Below are 19958 nucleotides of genomic sequence, written 5' to 3' on the forward strand. Positions count from 1 at the left end.
GCCGGTGGTCCCCACAGGTGGTTCATGTGAAGCGGGGAGGAGAAAGACGGTCACTCACTATCTCCCGATCCACCTCTGCCACCCGGGTCCCAGGGTCACCGGATTCTTGTCTCGCCTCAAAGGAATGTCAGGAGTCCACGGGCAGTGAAATGACAGTCACTGTCACTGTCATCCTGTTGCTCATGGATTTGTTCGAGCGGGCACCAGTAACATCTCTCATTGAGAGACTTATTGTTACTGTTCTTGGCATATCCAATACATACGGGTAGCTTGCCAGGCTCTGCCGTGCGGGCTCGATACTCTTGGTAGCTTGCTAGGCTCTCCGAGAGGGGCGGAGGAATCGAACTCGGGTCACCCGCGTGAAAGGCGAACGCCCAACCGCTGTGCTATCGCTCCAGCCCAGTGAAATGACACAGTTTCTATTTGGAGGTTTTGAAGGGAAGGAGGGAGAGGAAAGTGGGAGAGAGTGGAGAGTAACGTGCTCTAGAGAGACCCCGGGCTTCTCCAAGGGTGGAGAGAGCCCCTCACACAGCCCAGCATCAGACAGGAAAGCATGAAAGGCCACATCCCAAGAGGGGCGATGCAAGCGACACGTGTGCTCAGGCGCCACATGTGCTCAGCCACGTGGGCACAAGCAGCACGTGGGCTCGGGCAGCAAATGCGTGCCCTTGCTTTGCCCAAGGTGGCCTGGACAGGGTTTCTCCAACCTGCCCCCAGTGGGGCTTCTACCTAGGTCAAAGTTGCTAGGGAGGTGGCCAACGGGGTAGGGAGGGGTGAGGGTCTTCTTGGAAATTCCTCTCCTGGCCTTTTGTTTCTGCTGGAGGGGGTGGGTCCAGCCTCCTTTGGGGGGGGCGCTGTCACAGACTAGCACCCATTCTCCATGCGGCCAGGGCTGTTCCTTCCCAGGAGGTTGCCTGCTGTTGCCTTGGGGGGCGGGGGGCTTCCCCCTCTGCCTGCCTGCCGACATCACCCACACCAGCCAGCCTCCCCACCACCCGCCGGCTCCCGGCCTGCATCTCCGTTCAGGCCAGGGACTGTTTCCGTCTCCAGGAATGCAGATTCCCGGGCCTGCGGAGCAAACGGACTCTTTGAGCACCGAGGACTCCGGATGGGGAGGAGCCCGTGAGTGGGCTAGATCGTCCGCGTGCTCCCGTGTCTGCCCCGGGCTGCATGATGCTCAGACCCCTCCTGCCCTGGCCTCTGGGTCTCTCTTCTCTCTTTGACATTGGGGCCAGCCCCACGGGCACTCGGCGGGCACACAGCGCACCGAGTCTGCTGCCGGCGCTCCGGGCTGCCTCCCCGGCCCCTGTCGTTTCTGTTTCTGAGCGAATATTTCCTTCGTTCAACCTAAGCGTCACCAGCCTCATCTGAGAGCAGGCAGGAGACGGAGCTCCTCTTCGCCCCCACTGTGCAATCGCTAGAAATCGGAACTGGCTGAGCCGAAGGCCCAAAGCTAAGGCATGGAACGTTTGGTGGCGGTGGGAGGAGAGACGCGAGATCAAAGAAGCCGGGTCCCGAGAGGGGACGGCGTCCTGAAGGGGACGGAATCAAAGCGGGGCTGCTTTCCTTCGGGATCCTCTTTCGGCCAGTGACAGACCTTGGGTTTAAGGAATCCCGCCCAGGCAGGGCGGCCCCGACTGATCCCTGGACCCGAGATAAGACGAGGGGCTCAGACTGGAGACTCATCACCCCCCTTCCCTGCCTGGAGCCGCAGGTTCCCAAGCCAGAGCTTTTATTTTTAGCATGGAGATGGCGATAAGAGCACTATTTGTTTCTCGGGCACATTTGCATCCATTGTTCCCTTCAGCAGGCTTCCTCAGATAGCCTCACAGCTCTGCCCGAAGCCAGAGAGGGCCTTTGTGTCCCCCCCTAGAGGCCTCTCTGGTCCCAGGGGGACGTCCCCAGATGCAAGGTGGCATTTTCCCCTATTGTTTCTCCGTGAGAGAAGTAGAACACTGAAAGAAGAGCTTTTCGCTCCAGAATCCCGGCTCCCAGGGCAGTCCCAGCTCTGCCGGTTACTCTGAGAGGAAGAGAGATCTTCCCGGTTAGGAAACGACCAGCTAAGCCGTTGCCACGGGTGGCAGGATGCCCTCCCAGCGGCAGAATCCCGCCTTCCAAGAGGGAGGGGAGGAGGGAGGTCTCCAGAGTGGTTTGTCCTCGCAAAAGGATGAAGGAAGGGGGGGGTGTGGAGGGACATTTTTTGTTAGTGTTTGGCTTGGGGATTCCTCCCGCCACTGTGCTCAGAGATCATTCCTGGCGGGACTCGGGGTTGGGAGAGGTAGGGAACCATATGCAGTTCCAGATGGTTCCAGGGATCAAATGTGGGTCAGCTGCAGGCAAGGCACGTGCCTCACCCACTGCACTGTCTCTTCAGCCCCACTGTTTTGGTTTTTTTTTTGGGTCATACCCGGCGATGCTCAGGGATTACTCCTGGCTTTGCACTCAAGAATTACTCCTGGCGGTGCTTGGGGGACCATATGGGATGCCGGGGATCGAACCCGGGTCGGCCACGTGCAAGGCAAACGCCCTACCTGCTGTGCTATCGCTCCAGCCCCGAGCCCCACTGTTTTTGAGTTTTGTTTTTGGGGTCACCCAGGGGTGCTCAGGGGCCACACCTGGAGGTGCTCTGGGGACCACATGCATTGTCGGGATACAAGCAGTGCTGTAGCTACGTGCCAGGCCAGCGCCTTGACCTTGACACGGCACGTCCAGCAGGAGAGACACTCTCTCCACGTTGGTCAAGGACTTAGAAATCGTGGCATGGCCACGGAAAAGCACCCAATCCCCAGAGGCCACTGGTCACTGATTTTGTGGCCCTGGGTGTCTTCTGAGACTCGGTTCTTTGTCTCCCACGGCGGGGGGGGGGGTTCCCCTCCCCCATGGCCACGGCCCCGAGGTCGCTCCCTGGGGTCTTTACCCCAGAGTCCTCCCCACACCCTCTCACGTTTGAGTCCGGTCGGCACATTGCACCGGATGAAGCCATGGAAGCCCCTTTTGTTGGGTGTTGGTGTTTGGGTGATGCTCAGGGGCTGTTCCTCGCCGTGAGGGCGGTGTGGGGAGCCCGATGTCGTGTTGGGGATTTGAACCGGGGTCGTGGCCGCCTTAGCTGTGCACACAAAGCCAGAGCCTTCCCGGGCGTGCCGTCTCTCCGGCCCTGAACGGAGACGTTTGCTTGGGGCGGGGGCGGGGGTCCTGGATCCCTCCACTTCCGTCGCCCATCTGGGCAGCTGGCTCTAATTTTTAAAGAATCCGTCTTTGTTTCCCTTCCTTTTCCTTGTGGCGGGACGGCGGGGGCGGGGGTTGCAGGGTCCGTGGGGGCTCACACATGCACATGTGGTCTTCCTGCACCCTTGTTTGTGCTCTGCGGGGCACACTTGGGGCTCTGGGGCGCTCACCTGCCCCCCGCCCCCCGTGGGGTGGAACTGGGAATCCAACTCGCAGCCTCCTCCCTGCTCGGTCACTGAGCCGTCGTCGTCCTTGACTCCGTATTCACTGGGGGGCGGGCAGCGCCCTGGCGGAGGACTAGAGCTGATTCCCGGGGAAGGGGGAGGCGTTTCCCAGCCCTGCTCCCCACACGCTTCCGCTGCGATTTCAAAGCCACTGACGAAGAACATGTGTCTCTCCGCGTCCCCCGGCACCAGCCTCTGCGACTTACTCTGCGCTCGGGCCGGAAGCGTGTTTCCAAGCGAAACGGCCAGCTTCACCCTTTGAGCTCCAAACGACGGGGACGCCGGGCCCAGGGCCCCCGGGAGTGGGCCCCATGCGCTGTGCACCCCCCCCCCAGCCCTGCAGTTATTCCTTCCACAAAGGCCTCCATGTTCGCATTGTTGTGTGTGTGTGTCTCTGGAGGGGCGGGGAATGGAGGAAGGGGAGGCGGGGTGGGGGGGCCTGCCGGCCTCAGTGTCAGAATGCCAGGAACGGTCCTGCCTCGGGCCGTTTCGGGGCCTGGCCCCCCCTCCACACATCCGGTCCCATTCCGTCTGCTCGCTCCGGGGACCCGAGGCACATATTTGGACTTTTGGCAGCCGCTGGTTACTTCCTCTTTCTGTCTTAAAATTGCCTCTTGCAAGCTTGCGGGGCGTGCCGTCTGCCTTTGGGGTTTGCATGCGAGGACCCTTCCCCTTCAGAGTTCGGAGGCGAGGCCTCCTCTGCCAGCAGGCTTTGGAACAGAAGGACCTGCTCACAAACTGTCATGCCCACAGGGAAAGACAGAGAGAGAGAAGGAGACGGAAGGACAGTGCCCGCCACAGAGGCAGGAGGGAAACTGGGAGACTGGCCGCGGGCAGTGTGCACTGTCGGGGAACGGGTGTTGGAACAGGGTTTGACGGAAACCCAGTCACAAACAACTTTGCAATTGTGTAACTCACAGTGATTCTAAATTTTTTTTAATGCATTTATGGACTGCCAGATATATATATTTTTTTACACTGAGGGTCCTTTGCCTTTTGGGTTTGTAAGCGAGGACCCCTCCGCCTTGCCTCTGTGTCAGAGCCCAGAGAGCACCCTCGTTGTTGAAAACTGCAGCCCCTGGGGAGGTGCGTTGCGGGGGGGAGGGGGGGAGGGCGGTGCTGAGGGGTTCCCGGCGTGGAAGGGTTAAGCCTCACGCACTGGCTTGGTGGAAGCAGAAAAACAGAACCGCTCCAGAGCGCGTAGATCCTGCTCCAAAATCAGCCCGGCGCGCCCCTCTTAATGGAGCCCCGCGGAGCTGCCAAACCCTGCAGCTAGTAAATTGTGCGCACATGGCCGATCCGCCCGGAGCCCAGAGCCTGCGCCGCCGCCTGACTTTAATTACGGGCAGATCGGGGAGCTGGAAGGACGCGCTGGCATGAAGGAGGCTGCCGCGGAACATGGGCCCCCTCCAGCCAGGGCTGTGCTGGGTAGGTGAGCGGCTCTGAGGACGGGGCGGGCGGGGGGGGGTGCTTCCGGGGACCCTGGGGGACGCTCAGGACGTGACTCACCTTCCCCTGGAAGGCCCCCTCGTTGTTTATCTGGAGGAAGAGCGTCGAGAGATGCAGTGACTAGGCTTCTTTTGAAGTGGGAACTTCTGCTGACGCTCGTGCCCAGAGTCCACGTTCTCTTCCATGCAGTGCCTACGAGAGGGACTAATCCCACCCCCCCATGCCCCCCCCCCCCCGGCAAACGCTGCCAGGGTGTTCCCGCATCAGGGGTGCGCACTCATACCCAGCCTGGATTTGCCATGCTCCGTGTTCTCTGCAGCTCAGTCTGCACAAGGATGTGGCAGTGAGGGGCCAAAGTGGTAGCACAGTGGGTAGGGCGTTTGCCTTTGCATGTGGTCGATCCTCATTCAAATCCTGGGATTCGAACGACACCCCAGAGGGTGCCCCAACCACGACTAGGAGTGATCCCTGAGCCAGGAGTAAAACCTGCTTGGCACAGGGTATGGCCAGAACCCAAACCAGAAGAAATCAGAAGCCATCGTGTTGGCTTCCTTCATGGAGAGAAGCCGAAAGTGCATGGGGTCGCCCTGTCTGGAATGTGCTTTCTCCAACCTCAGAAGCCCACCTTAGATTTCCTCCCTGGCTTGCCAGAGAGTCCCTCGCACTGCCTGAATGTCTGCGGGGGTCAATGCCCCCGAATCCCAGGGCTCTCTTCTGCCTTGCTGAGAGGCACCCCAGCTTGCTCCAGAGTTGACTTGGTCCAACGGTTCCAGGACTCAAAACCAGGGCCAGGAGCTGGCGGGTCCCGGGGGCAGGAAAGGGGCCACCCCCCACTGTCCTGCAGGCAGAGCAGCCGTGCCGAGCCCCTCTGCAGCCCACCCAGGCCTAAGTTCACGGGGACCCTCCTCCTCTCTTTGCCTTCCCGGATATTGTCGTGCAGACAGGACCCAGCTGACGTCCTCACTGAGTTTGACTTTACATTCAAACTCTTTGAGGTGCTGCTGAGCTTTGAGGTGCTGCTGAGCCTTGGGAAGGTCACGGTGGTTCGCCAAGAGGGCACTGTGTGGACGGATGGATTCATTTCGGTTCTTTTGTCACAAACATTTCTCTCTTTTTTTTTTAATGGGATCCATCTGAAATTTTATTGCCAATATTTCAAGCTAAATGGGGATACAAATGAGGGTTGTCATCCTTGCCTCTCTCTCTCTCTTTTTTTTTTTTTTAGTGAGTCACAGTGAGGGTACAGTTATAGATTCACACCTTTTGTGCTTGTTTTTCCCTCATGCAGTGTTCGAGAGCCCATCCCTCCACCAGTGTCCATTCTCCACCACCAATGAACCCACTATCCCTCCCACCCCCCATCTCATCCCCCCTGCCCCACCCCGCCTCTGTGGCAGGGCATTCCAATTTGTTCTCTCTCTCTCTCTCCTTTTGGATGTTGTGTCACAAACATTTCTGAATGTAGGAAAGAGAAGTCGAAGGGAACTAAGTGTGGTCTCTGGATGAGACTTTTACCCCCTTGGCTGCCCTTTTTTGTTCTTTTATGTTGTTGCCACAACTAGGGGTCATACACACACACACACACACACACACACACACACACTCACTCACTCACTCATGCCTGACTTTGGTGCCCACAGGAGGAACTTACTCTTGGAGCTGCTCATGTGCTCACAGGAGTCGTACTTCCTGCCTGGTGCTCACACATCATTTAGTTGAGTGTCTAGAAAAACAGGGGATGAAGACATAGTCTGGGGGCTCAGGTGCTTGCCTTTCATGCACCAACTCCAGTTCATCTCTGGCACCACGTATTGTCCCCTAGTGACTACCAGGGGTGACTCTTGAGCACAAAGCCAGGATTAGTCCCTGATCACTGCTGGTTCTGGCCCAAATACACCTTCAAAAGGGGGTTTCACGTCCGGAGTGATAGTACACTGGATAGGGTGTTTGCCTTGTATGCAGCTGACCCAGGTTCGATCCCCAGCACCCCATATGGTCCCCTGAGTCTACCAGGACCTGATCCCTGAGCACAGAGCCAAGAGTAATCCCTGAGCACTGACAGGTATGACCCAAAAAGCAAAAAAAAAAAGGGGGGGTTATGAAACAACACCCCCTTTTTTTAAAAAAAAGTTTCAATGCTTGCATGCCTGTCTGAGGTGTGCTTGCAAAGGCCTGGCAGTGCTTAGGGGCGCAGAGAGCAGAGACGCCGGGGATTGATTTCTGGCGGACAGTTTCCACATCTTACCCTCTCTTGTGGCCTCAAAGTAAAATAAACGACTCCAAAATTAATCTCCTGTAGTTGAAATGAAAAATTTTAATGGACTGTTTTGTAATATGTTCTGATATATATGTATAAAAATGATATCCACCAGTCATACAATTTAATTTACTTTTTCCAAATTTAGGAAAGGGAGGAAGAATGGAAGAAAGGAAGGAAGAAATTAACTTTTGCTTCATAATGAATACAGATCCCTCATTTATTGAGTGGCCTTCACTTATTGGCCTCCGGCAGAGCTAACCACTTCTAGAATCCGGAATTTTATTTTTGTACTTGACTTTTTAATTTAATTTTTATAAAGTTGTTCGCAATGATTTATTCCCTCCAATACCCCAACACCAATCCCACCACCATTATTTCCGATTTTCCCAACCAGCCCCCAAGCCTGCCCCAATAGCAGGCCCTACATAATTTATTTTATATTGCCTGTTATGAATGATTTGCTACAAATTATTTTTTTAAAAAAAGTTTCTTAAAAGAAAAGGTGTGAAGATTGTGGTATCTCACCCTGGAGCCGTTAAACTCTTTCATAAGCGGTGACTAACACGATGTTCCAGGTCAAGCTTTGTGTGTCGGTATTTCTTGGTCGAGACCGTTTGCCTTCTACTGTGCATCCCGCCCAGTGTGGTTGCTCTCCTGGTGTGTCCGTGGTGTAGAGCTTGAGATGTAGCACAGCTACAGGAATTCAAAAATTTTCAAAAATTAGAACCCAGGTTCTTAAACTCCAGAGAAGCCAGCAGGCCTGTAGCTGGCCGCAGGATCTTTGCGGTCAGGGGGCCCAGAGAGTCAGGTTATTGGAGAGATGCTGAGTCTTTCCCTGACAGCCCAACCCTGGCCCTGACCCCCGGAGACAACAGCCTCGGGCCTTGGGCTGTGCTGGACCTCACAGAGGCCACCATCCCTGGCACTTAGGACCAGGCCAGGCTGGGGGCCACAGTGGGTGGGTACGGCCCAGCCGCCTCACTCTGGGGCCTGGCTTCCCCGTACCGCTCTCTCCTCCCTGTCGACTCCGCACACATTCGGCACTTTGGGCGCATATTTGGCTCATGGATGGCTCACATTGGGCTCATTTGGCTCAATTTTGGTTCACATCTGGTGCTCATTTTGGCACATGTTTGGCTCGCGTTTAGCACATATTCAGCTCATACTTGGCACATATTTGGCTCACATTCAGCACATATTTGGCACATATCTAGTGCACATTTGGCACATGTTGGGTCATATTTGGTGCACATTTGGCACTTGTTTGGCTCACATTTGGCAAATATTTGGCACACATTTAGTGTGCATTTAGCACATGTTTGGCTCACATTTGGCGCACATTTAGTGTGCGTTTGACACATTTTGTGTTCATTTGGTGCACATTTGGTGTACATTTGGCACATATTTAGTGACATTTGGTGCACACAATGTCAGGCACACATTTGGCCCCTTGTGTGCCAGGCGGTAAAGGGAGGAGCCAGGAAAGCTTCTGTGAGCACAGGCCCCGCACCCGGGCAGCAGAGGTGGCCCAGGAGGGCAGGCAGGTGTCAAGGGGGGCTCCTGGGAAGAGACTGCAGGGACGAGCCTGTGGCCAGCCAGGGCGGCCCAGCACTGCAGAAGAAGTTAAGGGGTGCAGGTCGCCACAACCAGGCACGCAGTGGGACAGCAAAATCGGTGACATGCAGAAGTGGAGGGGCACTGAGAGGGGCACTGGGAAGTAGGGGGGTGTGAGGCTGGGAGGGCAGGTGAGAGATGACGGAAACTGGCCACTGTCTGTCACTGCAGCACGTCCTTACCTCCTGTCCCGACGTCCGCTACAGTCTCTACTCGCCGCCTTCCGTCTCCCCCCAGGCCCACCTAGCGGGAAGCAGGGCCCAGCGGAGTTCCCCTGAATGGACGTGCAAATGGTTGGTGGTTGGTATCGAGGCGTTTTAGCCCACGCTCCGGCGCGGGCCATGGGCCCGGCCCCTTGTTCAGACTGTTACTACGGTGCAGAAACACCAGTGAGCTCGACCTTTGCTGGCCAGAGTAACCCTGGCTGTAAGGCTGGGAAGGGCCTGGCCCTTGGCCAACCTGTCAGAGGGGGACTGCCGTGGGCCGAGGGGGCTGAGGCGGGGGAGACTCCAGCCGAGGCTGAGTTCGATTCCAGCCCCGACTTTGGGTGACTACCGGAAGAGGAAGAGGGAGAGAGTTAAAGACTGCTGTTGGGTCCGGGGAGAGTGAGTCTCGCTTTCCGGCTCATCCCACTCAAAGGTCAAAAGATCCGGACTCCTGGGCACAGGCACGATTCACTCCTTGTTGCTTTTTCCTTCTGGGGGCAGCAGGGGGCTTTCCCCGGAGCATTGAGGGGAACTGCAGGCTGCTCCCAGCCGGCTGTGTGGGCCCAATGCTTCAGCCCGGGGCCTGGTGACAGTCATGGTTCTGCTCTCTGTGGGAGGAACACGGGATATGAGAACTCACACTGGCCAGGTACAAGCGTCAGCCCTTCCGCCTATTTTCCTGCTCTCACTGTTAACTTTTTTTTTTTTGGTGGGACATAGGGGTGTGTCTCTGGGACATAGTCAGTAATCATGGTTCTAGGTATGTGTGGACGGGAGGGACCATTTGCGGTGCCGGGATTCAAACTGGCAGCGTTGTGGCTACAGTCACAGGCTAGGCAAGCACCTTCGCCTTCATGCTCTCTTTCTGTCTCCAGCACATTAGCTTTTCTGTGTTGTTCTAGAATACAAAACGAGTCAGAATGTTCTAGAAAATGAAACCGGGCAGAGTAGAACACAGCTATCCGGCAGGGTTGACGTGGGCTGGTGGCCATGGCATGGTAATGGGCACATTCCCACACATGGACAGGATGTTCCGAGGTCCCGAGCATGGTCAGGCCTGTAGGCCAGGCCCGGGCAGAGACGCTGCAGGGCCCAGTGTCAGGGAACAGCGGGACGGGGTGGACCAGCGCCATGAAGCTCATGCACATCCTCTTGGGTCGCCAGGCTCAGAGGCTGCTTGAGCCACTGTGGGACTTGGTTTTTGTTGTTATTGTTGATGTTGTTGTTTGCTTTTTGGGTCACACCCGGCGATGCTCAGGGGTTACTCCTGGCTCTGCACTCAGGAGTTCCTCCTGGCAGTGCTTGGGGGACCCTATGGGATGCTGGGGATTGAGCCTGGGTCGGCCACGTGCAAGGCAAACACCTCCCTGCTGTATTATTGCTTCGGCCCTTGTTTGTTTGTTTTTAATTAAAAAAAATTTTTTTAATTTTTCACTTTATTCTTTCCTTACTTTGATTGCATTCAATTTTCAACAGGGATCTCACTATCATTATTTGAAGGTTTTCCTCCAACAGTCAGACATGTTGGATGGCATCAACAGATTGTATGTTTTCATTTTTCAAAAAAGGTCGCGGCCGCACGGTTCGGAGCTGTCCCAGTCCCGCATCCCGGAGCCGTGTTAGTTGCTGCTCATTGTTGCTGGGACTCCATCTGGAGAAGGCGTACCGGCTGTACCTCCTCCGTCTGGCTCCCTGGTGCTGCTGGCCCGGTCTGGGGTCCGGAGCAGTCTCTGGCTGCGTTGCTTACCGGAATGCCCCTTAAAAAAATTTAGTCGCCATGAAATTATGAAGTGATTCATGATTGGGTTGTTTCAGGCATACAGTGTTTCAACACTGATCTCTTCACCAGTGTCCACTTCCGTCCACTAGAGCCTCCTCCACACCCATTTGCTTGTCACCTTTTGATTTTTATAAGAAGTGCTGGTTTTAAAAATATATATAGTTTTGCACTGTGGTTTCTAGCACTGTGTCTGCTTGTGTTTCAGACTCGACGCTCTGCCACCTTTCACACCTCCTCCTCCTCCTGGTTGGCGCTTCCCTGGACCGTTGCCCCTCCCTGTCCTGCCCCCTTGCCCCTGCGGGTGGTATGTTTCCTGCTGACTACCCTTGCCCACATTCTTCTTTCCTTTGCATATTTGCATATTCATTATCCCACCATGATGTCTCTTTATATCTCTCATATGAGAGAGACCATTCTCTCTCGCTCCGACTAACTTCACTTACATGAGACTCTCCAGGTCCCTCCAGGGGGCAGCAAACTGTGTAACTTTATCTCTTCTCAGGGCCGAGTCATCTTGGGTAGTTTCTTTACCCAGTCATCCTTTCTTGGGCACTTGGCTTGTTTTCAGACTTTTGACTATCGCGGATAATGCTGCGAGGAACATCGGGGCGCATGTGTCTTCTCTCTGTTTTGTATCTGAACTCCCTGGGGGTGAATTCTGAGAAGTGGGGTTGCTGAGTCAAATTTCAATTCCTAGAATCTTTAGGAATGTCCAGATTGCTTTCCAGAAAGGCTGGACCGGCTGACGTTGCCGCCAGCAGTGAGAGAGAGTCCCTTTCTCCCCGCATCCACGCCAGCATTGGTTGTTCTTGTTCTTTTTAATGTGCGCCTGTCTCTGTTTAGCCGCCATGGTTAATTCAGGATGGGCATTTGATAGAGTTAAGGTTTGTATTTGGTGGAGGGGGTCTTTTATTGCTGAAAATAAGAGACGTTTTCTCCTCTTCAGGACTTGAGGACATGCTGGGCTTATCTCCCTTTGGTGGGCAATGGGGAAACTCACTTTTCTTTTGTCTTGTTTGTTTGGTTTTGTTTTGGGGCCACACCCGGTAGTACTCAGAGCTCACTCCTGACTCTGCACTCAGGGATCACTCTTAGAAGTGCTTGGGGACCACATAAGGTGCCAGGGATAGGACCCAGGTCGGCTGTGGGCAAGGCAAAAGCCTTAGCTAGATACTATCTCTTCTTACCCAGAAACTATCTCTCCTTACCCAGTTTGCATTGGTTTCCTTTTCAGTATTCCTGGGGTCTAATGTGCCAGGCTGAGATGCCCTGGCACAATGTGAAAAGTCTTCCAGCCAAATAGGAAAGGATTAGTATGTGCAGATGAATAAAATGCCTAAGAGAGAGAGAGAGAGAGAGAAAGAAAGAAAGAAAGAAAGAAGAAAGAAGAAAGAAAGAAAGAAAAGAAAGAAAAGAAAGAAAGAAAAGAAAGAAAAGAAAAGAAAGAGAAAGAAGAAGAAGGGCTGGAGTGATAGTTCAGCGGGTAGGGCGTTGTTTGCCTTGCACGCAGCCGACCCGGGTTGCGATTTCCCAGCATCCCATATGGTCCCCTGAGGCTCAGCCAGGGGTAATTCCTGAGTGCAGAGCCAGGAGTGACCCCTGTGCATCACCGGTGTGACCCAAAAAGCAAAAAAAAAAAAAAAAAGAAAGAAAGAAAGAGAGAGAGAGAGAGAAAGGAAGAGAAGAAAGAAGAAGAGAGAGAAGGAAGAAGAAGAGAGAGAAAGGAAGAAAGAGAGAAAGAGAGAGAAAGAAAGAAGAGAGAGGAAAGAGAGAAAGAAAGAGAGAGAGAAAGAGAGGAAGGAAGGAAGGAAGGAAGGAAAGGAAGGAAGGAAGGAAGGAAGGAAGGAAGGAAGGAAGGAAGAAGGGAGGGAGGAAGGAAGGAAGGAAGGAAGGAAGGAAGGAAGGAAGGAAGGAAGGAAGGGAGGGAGGGAGAGGGAGGGAGGAAAGAAGGGAGGAAGGAAGGAAGGAAGAAGGAAGGAAGGAAGGAAGGAAGGAAGGAAGGAAGGAAGGAAGGAAGGAAGGAGGAGGAGAGGGAGGGAGGGAGGAAAAAGGGAGGAAGAAGGAAGGAAGGAGAGGAAGGAAGGAAGGAAGGAAGGAAGGAAGGAAGGGAAGGAAAGGAAGGAAGGAAGGAAGGAAGAAGGAAGGAAGGAAGGAAGGAAGGAAGGAAGAGAGAGAGAGAGGCGGAGGTGCCTCCAGAGAGGCAGTCCTGGGGTGGAGTGTTTTGTGGGACTGGAAGGGACACTGGGGACACTGGTGCTGGAGAGTGGGTGGTGGGGGGAGGGGTGTTGGAGGCACTGCATGACTGAAACCCAATCAGGAGCAGCTTGGTTAGGATCTATTTCATGGTGGTGCAATAAAATAAAAAATTCATAAAAAAGAAAAACTCAGTCCTATGTATGGGGTCAAAGAGCTAGTACCGTGGTTACAGTGTCTGTCTTGTCCTTGGCCGACCAGGTTCGAGTCCTCGCCCTGCGAGCCGCCAGGAGAGATTCCTCAGTGCACCGCTTTAGAAGTAACCCCTGAGTACTCCCAGTGGGCCCAAAAACCAAAACAGAGAAAAGGAAAAGACTTAGTCCCGTCTATTATTTTTCCACCATCAAGTTTTTTCATATATGTTCGAGTTCTGCCCACGTGCTGGGGGGCGGGGGGACGGGAGTAGTTCTGACACGCGCAGTCCAGTTCTAGATGCGTCTGGCTCTCTGCGGCCCCCCGCGGGGGCGGGGTTCCTGGGGGATCCCAGGGGCTTCCCACGGTCCTGGAATCTGAGAGGACGCGAGAGATGAGCCGAACGGGACCCGGGAGCATCTTCCCAGAGGGGATCCCGGGGCTCACAGAGGAATGGAAACTTGCTGACTTTGGGCCGGCCGGAACATTCCCGTTGCAGAAAAGCTCCAGATACTTGGTCTCTTGGCACGGGTCCGGCCCCGGGGCCTGGGCACCGTAGGGCACACAGCCCTGTGCCTCTCCACGCTGACCTGCCAGCGCCAGCTCGCCCTCCGGAACCCTCCAGGACCCGGCTCGGAGTTGGAGGCCCGCGAGAGCGGAACTGGTCTGCTGCCCGTCCTCCTCCCGCTCGCGCCGGGGGTTTGTTTGTTGTGATTGGAAGGGGCCCTGGCCCGCGTGCCTGTGGCTTCGCCGCGCTCCTGACGCCCCGTGTCCAGCAGCCCTCTGTGCAAATAAACAGACAAGGGTGAACAGTTTCATTCCTCTCCCCCCACCCCCAGGAAGGGGCAAAGTGAGACTTGGGGGGGGCATGGGTGGGAGGGGAACCAAGCCTCAGAACCGGGCGGCCGGTGCCCCTTGCCTCTATTCGCCTCTATTCCTGTCTGTGGCACCGGGCCAGGAGGGCCGGTGGGAACCTGGGCATTGCTGGCTGGGAGCCCAGACTCGGCAGGAGCAGGGCCCTGCTAGGTACCTTGTCGGTGGCACTTCCCTGGGGCTTATCTCATCTCCTGCTCTAAACTTGATTAAGAGTTACAGCCAGGTGGGGCGGAGAGATAGCGCAGCAGGTAGGGCGCTGCCTTTTATGTGGCTAACCAGGGTTCGATCTCCGGCACCCCCTATGGTTCCCGAACCTGACCGGGAGTGATTCATGAGTTGCAGAGGCAGGAGAACCTCCTGAGCATTGCTTGGAATGGCCCCAGGACCAAACAAACAACCACCGCCACAAAACCCAGCGGCTTAGCAGCCAGAAATACAACCAAAAAACTGGCTTGTCGGAGTTGGTTTTTGTTTTTTGAGTTTCTTTCCAAATCTATTTGGCACCTCCAGCTGTTGGCAGGCAGACTAAACTTATCTGCCACCAAAACTTGTTTGAAAGCTTTCTCGGGTGGAGCTGATCCAGAGGCCCAGGAGACCGGCCCGGCCGACACTGGCCTCTGACAGCAGGGGACATACGGGGACACATCCCGGATATAGTCGTTATTTCTACTCTTTCTGTCCATGATTCCCAGAAATAACATACCCTTGACTTCTGTCTTATTAGTTTTCTATTGCACATAAATGATTGGGGGGGGTGCATTTCTTCCATTTGAAAACCCACAGATAGGGCTGGAGTGATAGTACGGTGGATAGGGAGTTTGCCTTGCATGCGTCTGACCTGGGTTCGATCCCTGGTACCCCACCAAGAGTAATTTCTTTTTTTTTTTTTTTTGCTTTTTGGATCACACCCAGCAATGCTCAGGGGTTACTCCTGGCTTTGCACTCAGGAATTACCCCTGGCAGTGCTTGGGGGACCATATGGGATGCCGGGGATTGAACCCGGGTCGGCCGCGTGCAAGGCAAACGCCCTACCCTCTGTGCTATTGCTCCGGCCCCACCAAGAGTAATTTCTGAGAACAGAGCCAGGAGTAAGCCCTGACCAAGCCACAGATGCAGCAGGCCACACGATCAAGGGTGCAGCTTAATGAATTATGAACTAAACATGCCCCCACCCCCGGTCTCAGGACCCCTCCTCCACAGACAGTCATTCTATTGAACTTTTTTGAAGTTTTAATTTTTGAGTCTTGGCATCCTACCTGGCAGTGCTCAGGGATGACTCCTGGCTCTGTGCTCAGGGATCACTCCTGGTGGGGCTCAGGGGACCACATGGGCTGCCGTGGACTGAATTCGGGACAGCCGTGTGCAAAGCAAGTGCCATCCCCCCTGTGCTATCTCTCCTGCCCTGATTCTTCCGAGCGTCTCTGATAGTCACATCATCCCTGTGCTTTCCCATGGGGCCTACGGAGCCCTTCCGAACAGGGGTTTGAGGGCCTGCAGGTTCCTGCTTGAGATATCCTCAGCCGACTGGGCCTGTGGTTCAGCTGTGCTGCCAGAGACCGTTCAGGCTCCCCTGGTGGTGTCTGGGGGGCTTCTGGGGCTGCACCCTACAATGTCGGGATGAGGGAGCCCAGGGCTGGAACTGGGATCTAACTACTGTACCATCTCCCTGGCCCGTATGTGCATTTCTCTGAAAAGTATCATCAGCCAGTTTGGCATCATCTCTACATTTGAATGCATTATCTTGCCCGCTTAAAACTATTTCATCTACCTTTTCAAGTTTTCCACTTTATTATTTTTTTAAAGAAGCTTTTGATTTTATTAATCTATTGGCTGTTGGAGTGATAGCACAGCGGGTAGGGTATTTGCCTTGCACGCGGCTGACCCGGGTTTGATTCCTTGGCCCCTCTTGGAGAGCCTGGCAAGCTACCGAGAGTATCCTGCCCACACGGTAGAGCCTGGCAAGCTCCCCGTGGTGTATTCAATATGCCCAAATCAGTAACAACAAGTCCCACAATGGAGACGTTCCTGGTGCCCACTTGAGCAAATCAATGAACAACGGGACAGGACGACAGTGCTACAGTGCTCTTTGCTGTTGGGGCAACTGCCTGGAAGGGCGGGTCTTTAGGGATTTCTGTGAACTGTGAGCACTTCCTCCGGCTCCTCCAAAGTGATCTGTTGAACAATTGAACAATCTTTAAGTGGGATTTCAAAGGCTGCAGGTTAAATGCTGCCAGCAACACACTAAGTGTGGTTACTTCTTGTGTGATACCTATGGTATTAGACCATTCCATACACACACACACACACACACACACACACACACACACACACACACACGAGGTGAGAACATCTGATGTCCACGGTGTGGAATTAAACGGAGGAACGGGATAGAGAGTGTCTGCGCAGCTGCAAGCCAGCCACGCCCGAGGCACTCCTGCTTTGTGTTTCCCGTGGCAGGCGAGGGCTCAGTGTGGCCCTGAGGAGGTTTACTGGGGCTGCAGGGTCTTGGGCCCAGTGCACATCCCCCGGTACTGCCAGCAGCACACAGAACCTCTCTCTTCTGTTGGCTTTGTGTCCCAAGAGCTTCTGCCTGGTGTGGGAATGACTTACTGCTTTAGCTTGAGGTTGACCATCAACACGCACTAAAACCTTAAACTGGACAGAACTTCAAAAACTTGAGGAAGCCGGGCAACTTCTTTTTTTTTTTTTTTTTTCTTTTTGGGTCCTGGCTCATGTACTCAGGAATTACTCCTGGCATTGCTCAGGGGACCCTATGGGATGCTGGGAAACGAACCCCGGTCGGCCGCGTGCAAGGCAAACGCCCTGCCCACTGTGCTATTGCTCCAGCCCCACCAGGCAAATTTTTTTTTCTTTTTGGGTCACACCCAGCGATGCTCAGGAATTACTCCTGGCGGTGCTTGGGGGACCATATGGGATGCCGGGGATTGAACCCGGGTCAGCCGCGTGCAAGGAGAACGCCCTACCTGCTGTGCTATCGCTCCAGCCCCCTCCACCAGGCAAATTTTTTGCATCAAGATCCTTGCAAGCGAAAGAGCAAAGTGGCTTTTTACTGATGCCTGGGACGAGCTCATCCTTCTGATGTACTTTGCTTTTTCTGGTGGTGCTGGTGGGTTTGGGTCACTCCCAGAGGTGCTCAGGGCTTACTCCTGGCTTTATGTGTAGGGATCACTCCGGGTAGGTCTTGGGGGACCATATTTGGGTTTAGAACTGGAGTTGGCTGTGTACAAAGCAGGCTCCTATCCTCCTGTATTATCTCAGTGGTGTCACCATTTGCTTTTCTGAAGAGTGTAATTATACATAACAATTACTTCACATCCGGTCATTTATATTCTGGATAGAGAATGGAAATAAGCTTATGGCTCTGCAAGAAAATTCCGCAAACCAACCAACCACTCACGTCTCGGGCCAGGCTAGAAGCTAAAGTGTTAGGACTCTGCAGACACACTAGTTGCTCTGTTCCCACACCTTCATCCATACAGGGCGCATAATAGGGCCTGTTTTAATAGCCCATGTGGGCCAGGGATGTGGTTGGGTGGTAAAACCTTTGCATGTCTGATACCTGGGTTTGACCCCCAGACAATAAAGCAGGAGAAAAGTCCCTCTGTATCTCTTCTATTCTGAGGAACAGGTATTCAAATCTCCTTGCCCTCCTAATATCGACCTTGAAAACAGCGAGTTAAGCCCAAGTCTTTAGTTTCCAAAGGAAGATGTGTGAAAACCTTTCCTGGAAGCATCAGGGGCAATTCCATTTGCTTGTGGGCACAGATCCTGTTTGCTTTTTGCCCATTTGTTTGTTTTCAGGGGCCACGCCCAGTGAAGCTGTGGGTATGTGTGTGGGGGGAGGGCAGTCCTGGGCTTTGACCCTGGGGTCCCCTCATGTGAAGCACAGACTCCAGACCTCTGAGCTATTTCCATGGGCCACAATTACTATTCAGTTCTCACTTGATCACATTAGCATTGACCCACAGTGGCTCAAGTAAGGAGTACTGGCAAGTACTCACAGTTCTCCCTAAAGTACTTCACTGCCTGTGTTTTGTTCCTATGCCCAGCAACTCTCCCAGGAGTGCTCGCAGGGCCGCATGTGGTGCTTGCGGGATCCAAGTGGGGTCAGCTCTGTGCAAAACCAGTACCTTAACCCCTGTCCTGTCTCTCCTCACCCCGACGTCTCCTGTTTCCCCCGCCAGCCTCTGTTCTCGCCTGTATCATTCCTGAGTGCAGGGAGCTTCTTAAAGGCTTTGTTCTTTGTACAGACCAACCCTGTGAGGAGCACAAACATCTCAGCATTGTGTTTTTTGTTGTCTTTTTTTTTTCTGTACATTTTAGGATATTCGTCTGGGGTGGTTAAGCATCCCTGAAGGGCCGGAAAGATAGTACAGTGGATAGCGCCATGCACACGTCTGACCCAGGCTCAATCCCGGGCACCCCACGTGGTCCCTGAGCACTGCCAGGAGTAATTTCTGAGTGCAGAGTCAGGAGCAACCTCTGTGCATCCACGGGTGTGACCCAAAAACTTTCAAACGAAACCAAAAAGGAGTATCTGATCCTGGCTGCAGAGGTGGCATAGAGGAGCGGCTTTATTCACGTGTAGCCCACACTTCAGGAGGCAAGTCTGACTGAGCACTTGTCCCTGAGTGTTGGGTCTGAGCCATCAGGCCCGCTTCAGCCCGCACAGCCGCAGCCAGATCCGTGGGTTCTTTTGCTGCAGACACTCTCAGGTTCTCCTTTTGGCGCCTCACTCTGCTTTCTTTTTTTTTTTGGCTTTTTGGGTCACACCCGGCATGCACAGGGGTGACTCCTGGCGGTGCTCAGGGGACCATATGGAATGCTGGGAATCGAACCCGGGTCGGCTGCGTGCAAGGCAAACGCCCTACCCGCTGTGCTATCGCTCCAGCCCCCTCATTCTCCTTTCTTGAGGAACAGCAATTTCTCTTTCTGTTTCTTACCCACAGGCCTGGTGCTGGCTGGAAATATGGGGCAGTCCTGGGGGCCGCCACTATTCTACCCCCCACTCATTTCTCCGTGAAAGTCAAGACCTGAATGAACCATTAGAATTTCTTTGCAAGAAATGCAGATACTCCCACATTTTGGAAAATCAGAATGTCGTCTTGGGGAGATAGCACAAAGATCACACGTTCTGTATGTCGGAGCCCTGGGTTTGATCCCCAGCTAGAAGTAACCCCTGAGCACTGAGCTGGGAGTAGAACCCAGCACAAAATGATGATGGTTCTGGGGCCAAGGATGTGACTCAGGGGTAGAGTACATGCTTTGAATGTGTGAGATACTGGTCTGCAGTATCCAGTACTGGTATTGATCCCTGGTATTGGTCCCTGGTACTGATCCCTGGGACCAAAATAGAATAAAAGATCATAATAAGATAATGATTAAATGCTATAATTATAATAAAAGATAACTTTTAAATTTTATTTTATTGAATCACCGTGAGATAGTTCAAGCTTTCATGTTTGGGTTACAATCACACAATGATCAAACACCCATCCCTTCACCAGTGCACATTCCCCACCAACAATATCCCAGGTATACCCCCCTTTCCCACCCTCCCCCTGCCTCCATGGCAGACAATATTCCCCATACTCTCTCTCTACTTTGGGGCATTATGGCTTGCAACACAGACACTAAGAGGTCATCATGTTTGGTCCATTATCTACTTTCAGCACACATCTCCCATCCCGACTGATTCCTCCAGCCATCATTTTCTTAGTGATCCTTTCTCTATTCCAGCTGCCTTCTCCCCTCCACTCATGAGACAGTCTTCCAGCTATGGACAATCCTCCTGGCCCTTGTATCTACTGTCCTTGGGTGTCAGTCTCATGTTATGTTATTCTATACTCCACAAATGAGTGCAGTCCTTCTATGTCTGTCCCTCTCTTTCTGACTCGTTTCACTTAGCATGATACTCT

At 53.8% G+C, this 19958-nt stretch overlaps 1 protein-coding gene across 1 annotated transcript in view; it reads left to right on the top strand.

Annotated features, from left to right (window-relative positions):
* The window catches only part of SCAF8 (SR-related CTD associated factor 8), a 216184-nt gene that overhangs the window by 166923 nt on the left and 29303 nt on the right, over nt 1-19958 (top strand). The window lies entirely within an intron of this gene.

The sequence above is a fragment of the Sorex araneus genome, chromosome 4 (assembly GCF_027595985.1).
Source record: "Sorex araneus isolate mSorAra2 chromosome 4, mSorAra2.pri, whole genome shotgun sequence".
NCBI classification, from domain to species: Eukaryota; Metazoa; Chordata; class Mammalia; order Eulipotyphla; family Soricidae; genus Sorex; species Sorex araneus.